Here is a 12,964-nt window from a genome sequence, read left to right as displayed (position 1 = left end):
TATTGTTTAGAGATCGCCGAAACATCTTACGTTTTAAAAAGTATTCAGTGTTGCGAATTTAAAATGTTCATTGATCATATACGTCAGATTAAATGTTTGGTTATAGTGTCAATAATGACGTTTGATTATATTTTAACTATGTTAAGAAAAACAACCATTAACAATAATCACAATACCGTCATAAAATAATATGATAATAATTATTATTTGTTGAAAAGTTTTAGTATTGAACTAGATTACTGCGAAATAATGAACACCGTATGTCTCCGTCCTGTTTTTTGTCACAACCGCCCTAACGGTACGGGACGACGAAGGCTGGACCACTGGACAATTTGCGGATAGCAGTAACAACACTTCCCGGTACAGGAAACTGCGAGTCGCAGCGCAAGACTGTCACAGTAACAATGGACCGGTAGCAGCAAACTGCAAGTCGCAGGGCAACACTGTCACAGTAGCAGTGGACCGGTAGAGAAGAGACTCCTAGGGCAGGTTGTCACTGCTCCATTCGGAGAATAGGTGATGCGTACCGGTACACCGGTACCGACACACCTTTCCCTCCCACGCATTGCTGCTACACCCTGCAGCTGGGCACCATTTACTAACCAATGTAAGCATATAAGAATTTGTTTTTTTAGCATTTCAATAATATAGTCAACCTGTATTGCGGCAATACAAAATCACTCACGAAATCCCGTCGAAGTGAGGTTATGAAAATTTATCCTGTCTTTGTATGTTCTCTTGTTGGATTTTTCATCACTGTCCTCACTTGATGCTAACAAAAGCTCTCGTCGTAATGTGTTTATATCACTAAACCAAATTCTACGCCGAGAAACTCGTGTACATACTTGTTAATTAACAGATGAAAAGGGAATTATCTCTTTGCAAGATTTCTGAAAACTTTTCACTTCATTTCTTTGCACTTTGCATTTCTGTACCAATGGAGGAACATAACAGGCTTGAAAAGTGAAAAGATCCTAACTTTTCACTTTGCAAGCTAAATCTGAAAAGTGATGGTGGAACAAAATCTGAACTGAAAAGTGCAAAGTGAAAAGTTGCAAAGTTCGTTCGTGGAACAGGTCCCCGGCAACCATCCTCTACATAACACTAGTCGGAGAGAAAAAATGGAAGGAGTGCGAAGTAGTACAATAAGCGGGTTCTAGCGCCACCTCCACCTCGGGCTCCCAGAGGCCACCTCCACCTCCACCTCAGACAGAGGCCTCCCAGATGCCTCCTCTACCTCCACCTCAGCCAGAGGCCTCCCAGAGGTCTCCTCCACCTCCCGCGGGAAATTTGAATTTGTAAACAAAGCCACGTGCTTTTGACAGCTGTCATCGATAACAACGCATCGCTAACCTCAGTACTGCCATCCTGACGGGCCTAAACCTCAGTAGTGCCAACTTAACCTAACTAGCGTGTGGTAAACAAAGCCACGTGCTTTTTGACAGCCACGTGCTTTTTTGACAGCTGTCATCCGCCATCTTTAAACCACAGAGCACTGTGCTGCCCTCTTTATCGTAGTAGATGTAAAATTCGTCACCTGTCACCGGCAGTGCTGCCATCTTGACGGGCCTAAAGCTTAGTGCTACCAACTTAACCTCACTAGCGTGAAATAAACAAATCCACGTGCTTTTTTGACAGCTGTCATCCGCCATCTTTAAACCACAGAGCACAGTGCTGCCCTCTTTATCGCAGTAGCTGCAAATTCGTCACCTGTCACCGGCAGTGCTCCCATCCTAACGGGCCTAAAGCTTGGTGCTACCAACTTAACCTCACTAGCGTGAGATAAACAAATCCACGTGCTTTTTGACAGCTGTCATCCGCCATCTTTAATGCATGTTATAGCGTAGAATTTAAAATCCAACAATAGAACATTGCTAACCTCACTCTTGCCATCTTGAAAAGTTCAGTGTTCCAAACACTAGTTAGAAAAACGTAACTCATCGCACCTCAGGGATTTTATTAGGTAAGACGTAACCCCTAGGTTCCATTCCTTGTTCTGTACATAAAACCATTTACCAATAAAGATTAATTTTCTGCAATTAGCAAAGTACAAGCGTCCTTGCTGATAGCGATCGATGAGGTTGTTGCTCCTTTAGCCCTTTAGCCCATTAGCCCTTTTGCCCATTAGCCCTTTAGCCCATTATCCCTTTAGCCAATTAGCCCTACAAGGAATGTGCGGTAAGGAGGAGGAAGAGTCCTTTCATCCTTTTTGCCCTTCTGATAAGATGTAACCTCTGGGTTCCATACCCTATCACGATTTTTTCAGCCATGTTTATGCGATAACTTGTTCGACTGATTTTCACACAAGACGAATGATGGAAGGTAAATAATTTGAAGTTATACTTTGGCTATATCGTTTACCGAGCGAGTTAGCTGCGCAGTATGGGTACAGTGTGTTTTTGATTTTCACACTATGCAAATCATTGAAGTTGTAGTTTTGCAATATTGCTTACTGAGCGAGTTAGCTACGCGATATGTGCACAGTGTGTTTCCATAGTTTTTGATTTTACACTAAGCAAATCATCAAAATTGTACTTTTGCTCTGAACACATCAAACAATGTTCTGATCATATGTTGAGGTTAACAACATCGATTACAGTGTTCGATTCTAGTCTTGTTATTTTTCATTCTGATCTTCTTAGAACAAGGTACCCCCTAACATGTTCTAAACACATGTTGTATTGAGTACAGTGTTCGATTCTAGTCTTGATCACTTATTTTGTGTTTTGAACACATCGATCAATGTTCTGATCACATGTTGTATCGAGTACAGTGTTCGATTCTAGTCATGATCACTTATTTTGTGTTCTGAACACATCAATCAATGTTCTGATCACATGTTGAAGTTAACAACATCGATTACAGTGTTCTATTCTAGTCTTGTTATGTTTCAATCTGATCTTCTTAGAACAAGGGTATCCCCTGACATATTCTAAACACATGATGTATTGAGTACAGTGTTCGATTCTAATCTTGATCACTTATTTTGTTTTCTGAACGCATCAATCAATGTTCTGATCACATGTCGTATGGAGTACAGCGTTTGATTCTACTCTTCTTATGTTTCGAAAGTCTAAACATGCACAATAATGTTATCGCTGCACACGCTTGCCTTCGCGATGCAGGTTTAAACTTGTTCGATATAAAGCTATGCCTTGACATAAGAGGCGGAGGAGGAGGTAGAGAAGGAGGAGGAGAATGATAAGGCCTTAACAGCCTATGTATAGTCGCCATTGTTTAAAGATGACAGCTGTCAAAAGAATTTTTCAAATTATCCGCCACCACATTTCAGCTAAAGAGGGCAGCAGGGTGCTCTGTTGATTAAGCACATAGAATTTCAAATTACCCTCCACCGCATGCATAACAGCAGCTGTTATCTTGCGCAGTAGCCTCTAAGCTAGCTTTCTTCATAAGAGTAGCCGCCATCTTGTGCGAGCACCCCTAGGCTGTCTCATAAGGAGCTATGTATAGTCACCATTTTGTGTCTGCCATCTTGCGTAAGCATACCTAGGACGTCTCAAGGCATCTTGTTTCTCATAAGAGCAGCCACCATCTTGTAGAAATAGATAGCTGCCAATGCCAAAGGGCTTAAGTAGGAATCGAACCGTTGATCTCATCATTAGACTATGTTTTTTCTTGTTCCTGATACGACGAACCTACGTATTGGGCGGAAAAATTTTGTCCGTTTTGCTCTACGATGCACCGTTTTTGAGATATTTAACATTTTGCATTTAAGCCTCCAAATTTAATGAATCGAACTAGCACGGTACGTTGTACTCTCTACCATAGCTAGACCTGATCATGTTACGAAGACTCACTTCAATACAAGCTAAAACAGAGCAAATGCGAAAGGGCCTAAGTAGGAACCGAACCGTTGATCCCATCATTAGACTATAGTTTTCTTGTTCCTCATACTGCGAACCTGGGTATTAGGCAGAAAAATTTTGTCCGTTTTGCTCTACGGTGCACCGTTTTCGATATATTTAACATTTTGCATTTAAGCCCTAAATTTAATGAATCGAACTAGCACGACACGTTAGCCTCTAAGCTAGCATTCTTCATAAGAGTAGCAACCATCTTGCGCAAGCACCCTTAAAGCGTCTCATAAGGAGTTGTGTATAGCCGCCGTCTTGTGTCCGCCATCTTGCGCAAGCATCCTTAGGGCGTCTTAAGCCATCTTGTGCAAGGACCCTTAAGCCGTCCCATAAGAGCAGCCGCTATCTTGCGCAAGCATCCCTAGGGCATCGCATAAGGAGCCATGTATAACTGCCATCTTGCGCAAGCATCCCAAGGGCGTATCATAAGAACCTGTGTATAGCAGCCATCTTGCGTAAGCACCCTTAAGGAGTCATGTATAGCCGCCATCTTATGCAATTAGCGTCGAGAGAGGGCTGCTGTAGAATTTTTCTTTTTAAATTATCCACCACCACATTTCAAAGGTATCTAGCTAAAGATAGCAGCACTGCGGATGACATGTGACGAATTTACATCTACTACGATAAAGAGGGCAGCACGGTGCTCTCTGGATTAAAGATGGCGGATGACAGCTGTCAAAAAAGCACGTGGCTATGTTTACCAAACAAGAGCACGTGGAATTTGCCGCCACCACATTTCAAACTAAAGAGGGCAGCACTATGCTCTGTTGATTAAAGATGGCGGATGGTAGCTGTCAAAAAGCACGTGAGTTTGTTTCCAAACAAGAGCACGTGGAATTTTTCAATTTGCCGCGACCACATTTCAAAGGTATCTAGCTAAAGATGGCAGCACGGTGCTCTCTTGATTAAAGATGGCGGCTGATAGCTAACAGAACTTTTCAAATTGCCCGCTACTACGTGCTTAAGGTAGTAGCCACAAAGAGGGAAGCATGGTGTTCTGTAGATTAAAGATGGCGGATGACAGGTGATGAAATTGTCCGCAGCACGGTGCTCTGTTGATTAAAGATGGCGGATGACAGCTGCACATGGCTTTGTTTCCAAACAAGAGCACGTAGAATTTGCCGCCACCACATTTCAAAGGTATCTAGCTAAAGATGGCAGCACTGTGTTCTGTTGATTAAAGATGGCGGATGACGGCTGTCAAAAAAGCGCGTGAGTTTGTTTCCAAACAAGAGCATGTAGAATTTGCTGCCACTACATAGAGGGCAGCACGGTGCTCTCTTGATTAAAGATGGCTGCTGTCACGTGGAATTGTCTACCACCACAGGTATCTAGCTAAAGAGGGCAGCACGGTGCTCAAAGATGGCTGCTGTCAAAAAGCATTTTTCAAATTATCCGCCACCACATTTCAAAGGTAAGTAGCTAAAGAGGGCAGGACTGTGCTCTATGGATTAAAGATGGTGGATGACAGCTGTCAAAAAAGCACGTAGATTTGTTTACCGATTCAAATCTCGCGCTAGTAAGGTTAAGTTGGTAGCACTAAGGTTTAGGCCTGTTAAGATGGCAGCACTGCGGATGACAGCTGTGACGTACCACATTTCAAAGGTAAGTAGCTAAAGAGGGCAGCACTGTGATTAAAGATGGCGGATGTCAGCTGTCAAAAAAGCACATAGCTTGGTTTCCAAACAAGAGCACGTGGAATTTGCCGCCACCACATTTCAAAGGTATCTAGCTAAAGAGGGTAGCACTGTGCTCTGTTGATTAAAGATGGCGGATGACGGCTGTCAAAAAAAGCGCGTGAGTTTGTTTCCAAACAAGAGCATGTAGAATTTGCCGCCACCACATAGAGGGCAGCACGGTGCTCTCTTGATTAAAGATGGCTGCTGTCAGGTGGAATTGCCTACCACCACAGGTATCTAGCTAAAGAGGGCAGCACGGTGCTCAAAGATGGCTGCTGTCAAAAAGCATTTTTCAAATTATCCGCCACCACATTTCAAAGGTAAGTAGCTAAAGAGGGCACCACTGTGCTCTATAGATTAAAGATGGCGGATGACAGCTGTCAAAAAAGTACGTGGATTTGTTTATCTCGCGCTAGTGAGGTTAAGTTGGTAGCACTAAGGTTTAGGCCCGTTAAGATGGCAGCACTGCGGATGACAGGTGACGAATTTGCAGCTACTGCGATAAAGAGGGCAGCACTGTGCTCTGTAGTTTAAAGATGGCGGATGACAGCTGTCAAAAAAGCACGTGGCTGTCAAAAAACACGTGGATTTGTTTATCTCGCGCTAGTTAGGTTAAGTTGGCACTACTGAGGTTTAGGCCCGTCAAGATGGCAGTACTGAGGTTAGCGATGCGTTGTTGTCTGTCAAAAAGCACGTGGCTGTCAAAAAACACGTGGCTTTGTTTACCTCGCGCTAGTTAGGTTAAGTGACAGCTGTCAAAAAACACGTGGCTGTCAAGAAGCAGGTGGCTTTGTTTACTACACGCTAGTTAGGTTAAGTCTGCACTACTGAGGTTTAGGCCCGTCAAGATGGCAGTACTGAGGTTAGCGATGCGTTGTTGTCTGTCAAAAAGCACGTGCCTGTCAAAAAACACGTGGCTTTGTTTACCTCGCGCTAGTTAGGTTAAGTTGGCACTACTGAGGTTTAGGCCCGTCAAGATGGCAGCAGTGAGGTTAGCGATGCGTTGTTGTCGATCACAGCTGTCAAAAAGCACGTGGCTTAGTTTACAAATTCAAATCTCGCGCCAAAATTCAAATTTCCCGCCAAAAATTCAAATTTCCCGCCAAAATTCAAATTTCCCGCGGGAGGTGGAGGGACCCCTGGGAGCCCGGAGGAGGAGGTGGCGGCCGAACCATCCAATTATACTACTGTGCGACATTTCGAATCATGAAGGGCATGAAAATGAAAGACTCCCCAGGCCTCCATACGTAATCCCGTCGGGTTCTGGAAAGAACAAGAGTTGACCAAGGGAGGTCGGATAGGATACATGAAATTGAGGAGTCTGGCACAAGTAAGTGGAAGCAATGCCAGGACTCAGCTGAGGGCCCCGTGGTTGCCAACCCACGCTCCAAAGTTCAGAGTCCCTGAGGCCCCTTTTAGTCGCCTCTTACGACAGGCAGGTGATAGCGTGAGTGTTATTCTGCCGCTCCTACCCACAGGGGGATAATAACCGTGGGAGTCGGAAATGAACAAGAGTTGACCAAAGGAGGTCGGGATTGTAGTAAGGATGTATAGGAGAGGACATATACAGTAAGTCTCTGGTAAGACCCCAACTAGAGTACCGGTATGGTTCCGGTGTATGGGACGCTCACCAGGACTACCTGATTCAAAAACTGGAAAAAATCCAAAGAAAAGCTGCTCGATTTCTTCTGGGTGATTTCCGACAAAAGAGCAGCTTTACAAAAAGGTTGCAAAGTTTGGGCTGGGAAGAGTTGGGAGAAAGAAGACGAGCTGCTCTACGTAAGTGGTATGTTCCGAGCTGTCAGCGGAGAGATGGCGTGGAATGACATTAGTAGATGAATAGGTTTGAGTGGCGTCTTTTGAAACTAGGAAAGATCACAATATGAAGATGAAGTTGGAACTCAAGAGGACAAATTGGGCCAAATATTCATTTATAGGAAGGGGAGTTAGGGATTGGAATAACTTACCAAGGGAGATGTTCAATAAATTTCTAATTTCTTTGAAATATTTTTAAAAAAAGTTAGGACAACAACAGATAGGGAATATGCCACCTGGGCGACTGCTCTAAATGCAGATCAGTATTGATTGATTGGCCTCCATACGTAATACCGTTGGGGTCTGAAAAGAACACGAGTTGGCCAAGGGAGGTCGGATAGGTTAGATGAAAGTGAAGAGCCTGGCACAAGTAAGTGGAAGCAATGCCAGGACTCAGCTGGTGGCCCCGTGGTCGCCAGTAGTATAATGGGAGAGTTCTGGCGCCTCCTCCGCCGCACGCCTCCGCCCGCCTCCTCCTCCTCCGCCGCCGCCGCCACCGCCGCCCGCGGGAAATTTGAATTTTGGCGGGAAATTTGAATTTTGGCGCGAGATTTGAATTTGTAAACAAAGCCACGTGCTTTTTGACAGCTGGCATCGACAACAACGCAACGCTAACCTCACTGCTGCCATCTTGGCGGGCCTAAACCTCACTAGTGCCAACTTAACCTAACTAGCATGAGGTAAACAAACCCACGTGTTTTTTGACAGCCACGTGCTTTTTGACAGACAACAACGCATCGCTAACCTCAGTACTGCCATCTTGACGGGCCTAAACCTCAGTAGTGCCAACTTAACCTCACTAGCGCGAGGTAAACAAAGCCACGTGCTTTTTGACAGCCACGTGCTTTTTGACAGATTTGTAAACAAAGCCACGTGCTTTTTGACAGCTCGCATCAACAACAACGCATCGCAAACCTCAGTACTACCATCTTGACGGGCCTAAACCTCAGTAGTGCCAACTTAACCTAACTAGCATGAGGTAAACCAAGCCTCGTGTTTTTTGACAGCCACGTGCTTTTTGACAGATTTGTAAACAAAGCCACGTGCTTTTTGACAGACAACAACGCATCGCTAACCTCAGTACTGCCATCTTGACGGGCCTAAACCTCAGTAGTACCAACTTAACCTAACTAGCGCGAGATAAACAAAGCCACGTGCTTTTTGACAGCCACGTGCTTTTTTGACAGCTATCATCCGCCATCTTTAAACTACAGAGCACCGTGCTGCCCTCTTTCGTCACCTGTCATCGGCAGTGCTGCCATCTTGACGGGCCTAAACCTTAGTGCTACCAACTTAACCTCACTAGCTCGAGATAAACAAATCCACGTGCTTTTTGACAGCTGTCATCCGCCATCTTTAATCTATAGAGCACAGTGCTGCCCTCTTTAGCTGCTTACCTTTGAAATGTGGTGGCGGATAATTTGAAAAATGCTTTTCGACAAGCAGCCATCTTTAATCCAGAGAGAACCGTGCTGCCCTCTATGTGGTGGCGGCAAATTGAAAAATTCCACGTGCTCTTGTTTGAAAACAAACTCACGTGCTTTTTTGACAGCTGTCATCTGCCATCTTTAATCTATAGAGCACAGTGCTGCCCTCTTTAGTTTGAAATGTGGTGGTGGTAAATTCCACGTGCTCTTGTTTGGAAACAAAGCCATGTGCTTTTTTGACAGCTGTCATCCGCCATCTTTAATCCATAGAGCACAGTGCTGCCCTCTTTATCGTAGTAGATGTAAATTCGTCACAGCTGTCATCCGCAGTGCTGCCATCTTAACGAGCCTAAACCTTAGTGCTACCAACTTAACCTTACTAGCGTGAGGTAAACAAATCCACGTGCTTTTTTGACAGCTGTCATCCACCATCTTTAATCTATAGAGCACAGTGGTGCGCTCTTTAGCTACTTACCTTTGAAATGTGGTGGCGGATAATTTGAAAAATGCTTTTTGAAAGCAGCCATCTTTGAGCACCGTGCTGCCCTCTTTGTGGTGGCAGGCAATTCCACGTGACAGCAGCCATCTTTAATCATGAGAGCACCGTGCTGCCCTCTATGTGGTGGCGGCAATTTGAAAAATTCTACATGCTCTTGTTCGGAAACAAACTCACGTGCTTTTTTCTGACAGCTGTCATCCGCCATCTTGCATCACAAACCTCAGTGCTGCGCTCTTTAGCTAGATACCTTTGAAATGTGGTGGCGGCAATTTGAAAAAAATCTATGTGCTCTTGTTTAGTAAACAAAGCCACGTGCTTTTTATGACAGCTGTCATCCACCATCTTTAATCAATAGAGCACTGTGCTGCTATCATGCGGGCAATTTCATCACCTGTCATCCACCATCTTTAATCTACAGAGCACCGTGCTGTCCTCTATGTAGTAGCGGACAATTTGAAAAGTTCTATTAGCCGTCATCCGCCATCTTAATCAAGAGAGCACCGTGCTGCCATCTATGTGGTGGCGGCAAATTCCATGCGCTCTTGTTTAGTAAACAAACTCACGCGCTTTTTTGTCAGCTGTCATCCGCCATCTTACATCACAAACCTCAGTGCTACACTCTTTAGTTGAAATATGGTGGCGGATAATTTAAAAAGAAAAATTCTACAGCAGCCATCTCTCGGCGCTAATTGCACAAGATGGTGGCTATACATGACTCCTTAAAGGTGCTTATGCAAGATGGCCGCTATACATAGACTCCCTTGGGATGCTTGCGCAAGATGGCAGTTATACATGGCTCCTTATGAGATGCCCTAGGGATGCTTGCGCAAGATGGCGGTTGCTCTTATGAGGCGGCTTAAGGGTCCTTGCACAAGATGACTAGAGACGCCCTAAGGATGCTTGCGCAAAATGGCGGGCGCAAGATGGCGGCTATACACGACTCCTTTTGAGACGCCTTAAGGGTGCTTGCGCAAGATGGCTGCTGCTCTTAGCTTAGAGGCTAACGTGTCATGCTAGTTCGATTCATTAAATTTGGGGCTTAAATGCAAAATGTTAAATACCTCGAAAACGGTGCATCGTAGATCAAAACGGACAAAATTTTTCCGCCCAATACCTCGGTTCGCAGTACGAGGAACATGATAGCATAAGTCTAATGATGAGATCGACGGTTCGGTTCCTACTTAGGCCCTATGGCATTCATTCTGTTTTAGCTTGTATTGAAGCAAGTCTTCGTAACATGATCAGGTCTAGCTATGGTAGAGAGTATAACGTGCCGTGCAGGTTCGATTCATTAAATTTAGGGCTTAAATGCAAAATGTTAAATATCTCGAAAACGGAAAAATTTTTTCTACCTGATACCTAGGTTTGCAGTATCAGGGGCATAAGAAAAACATAGTCTAATGATGAGATCGACGGTTCGATCCCTACTTAGGCCCTTTGGCATTGGCAGCTATCTAATTCTACAAGATGGCGGCTATACATAGCTTCTTATGAGACAGCTTAAGAGCGCTTGCATAAGATGGCTGCTGCTCTTATGAGACTCCCTAGGGGTGCTTGCGCAAGGTAGCAGTGACAAGACGGTGACTATACACAGCTGCTTATGATACGGCCTAGAGGTGCTCACACAAGATGGTGGCTGCTCTGATGAAGAAAGTTAGCTTTGCATCGTGCAGGTATCTTTACAGCACTAAACCTCATACCTTTGAAATGTGGTGGCAGGTAATTTGAAAAATTCGACGTTTTTTTTCATAAGCTGTTAAGGCCTCCTCTTATGTCAAGGCATAGCTCTATCGAACGAGTTTAAACCTGCATCGGGATAGCTAGAGTAAGCGCGTGCTGCAGTGATGACGTCATTATGCATGTTTAGACTTGCAAATCACAGAAGAAACGTAACAAGGCTGGAATCGAAAACTGCACTCTATGCTGTTAACTTTATCATGTGATCGAAACATTGATTGAAGTATTTAGAACACGCAATAAGTAGAACCAAACACTGTACTCGATACAACATGTGTTTAGAACATGTCAGGGGATATCTTTGTTCTAAGAAGATTAGTTTACCGCACATTCCTTGGCTAAAGGGCTAATGGGCTAAAGGGCTAATGGGCTAATGGGCTAAAGGGCTAATGGGCTTAAGGGCTAAAGGGCTAATGGGCTAAAGGGCTAAAGGGCTAAAGGTGCAACAACCTCATCGATCGCTATCAGCAAGAACGCTTGTACTTTGTTAAGTGTAGAAAATTAATCTTTATTGGTAAATGGTTTTATGTTCAGAACAAGGAATGGAACCTAGGGGTTACGTCTTACCTAATAAAATCCCCGAGGTGCGATGAGTTACGTTTTTCGAACTAGTGTTTGGAACACTGAACTTTTCAAGATGGCAAGAGTGAGGTTAGCAATGTTCTGTTGTTGGATTTTAAATTCCGCGCTACAACATGCATAAGGTGGCAGCCCTTGAGGTTTACCGCCGTAAAGATGGCAAGAGTGAGGTTAGCAATGTTCCGTTGTTGGATTTTAAATTCCGCGCTATAACATGCATAAGGTGGCAGCCTTGAGGTTTACCGCCGTCAAGATGGCAGCAGTGAGGTTAGCGACGCTCTATTGTCCTTCAAAGTGAGGTTAGGGTTCGTCAAGAAGACAGCTGTCAAAAAAGCACGTGGCTATGTTTACCAAGCAAGAGCACGTGGCTGTGACGTCACGGTCACGTAATCAATCCTTAGCTCGACGTCGTTAAGAGCAGTATTAGGATTAGCTATTCTTAAAAGTCTTGGGAACAGAGCAGCAGTATGAATTGCCATGTTTCAAAGCGTGTACACATCACCTACCGAATTTGCATGCATCGACTCTCGTACTAAACTTCTTCCGCTAGATTGTGCTGCTATCTTAGCATGACTTTAAAGTAAAAAGAATAGCCATGTTTCAAAGCGTGTACACATTACCTATCGAATTTGCATGCAACAAATATCGTACTAAACTTCTTCCGCTAGGTTGTGCTGCTATCTTAGCATAACTAAGACGCATGAACTTAAAGTACAAAGAATAGCTATGTCTCAAAGCGTGTACACATTATTATTGATTTTGCATTCATCGAATCTAATACTAAATTTATTCCGCTAGATTGTGCTGCTATCTTAGCATAACCTATACGCATGACCTTAAGGTACAAAGAATAGCCATGTTTCAAAGCGTGTACACATTACCTATCGACTTTGCATGTAAAAAATATCGTACTAAACTTCTTCCGCTAGGTTGTGCTGCTATCTTAGCATAACTCATACACATGAACTTAAAGTACAAAGAATAGCCATGTTTCAAAGCGTGTACACATTACTTATTGATTTTACATTCATCGAATCTCGTACTGAACTTCTTCCGCTAGATTGTGCTGGTATCTTAGCATAACCTATACGCATGACCTTAAGGTACAAAGAATAGCCATGTTTCAAAGCGTGTACACATTACCTATCGATTTTGCATGCATTGACTCTCGTACTAAACTCCTTCCGCTAGATCGTGCTGCTATCTTAGCATAACCAATACGCATGACCTTAAAGTACAAAGAATAGCCATGTTTCAAAGTGTGTACACATCACCTATCGATTTTGCATGCAACAAATATTGTACTAAACTTCTTCCGCTTGGTCGTGCTGCTATCTTAGCATAACTTATACA

This window comes from Anabrus simplex, chromosome 13 (assembly GCF_040414725.1).
Source record: "Anabrus simplex isolate iqAnaSimp1 chromosome 13, ASM4041472v1, whole genome shotgun sequence".
Classification (NCBI taxonomy): domain Eukaryota; kingdom Metazoa; phylum Arthropoda; class Insecta; order Orthoptera; family Tettigoniidae; genus Anabrus; species Anabrus simplex.
This window is presented reverse-complemented; position numbering follows the sequence as displayed.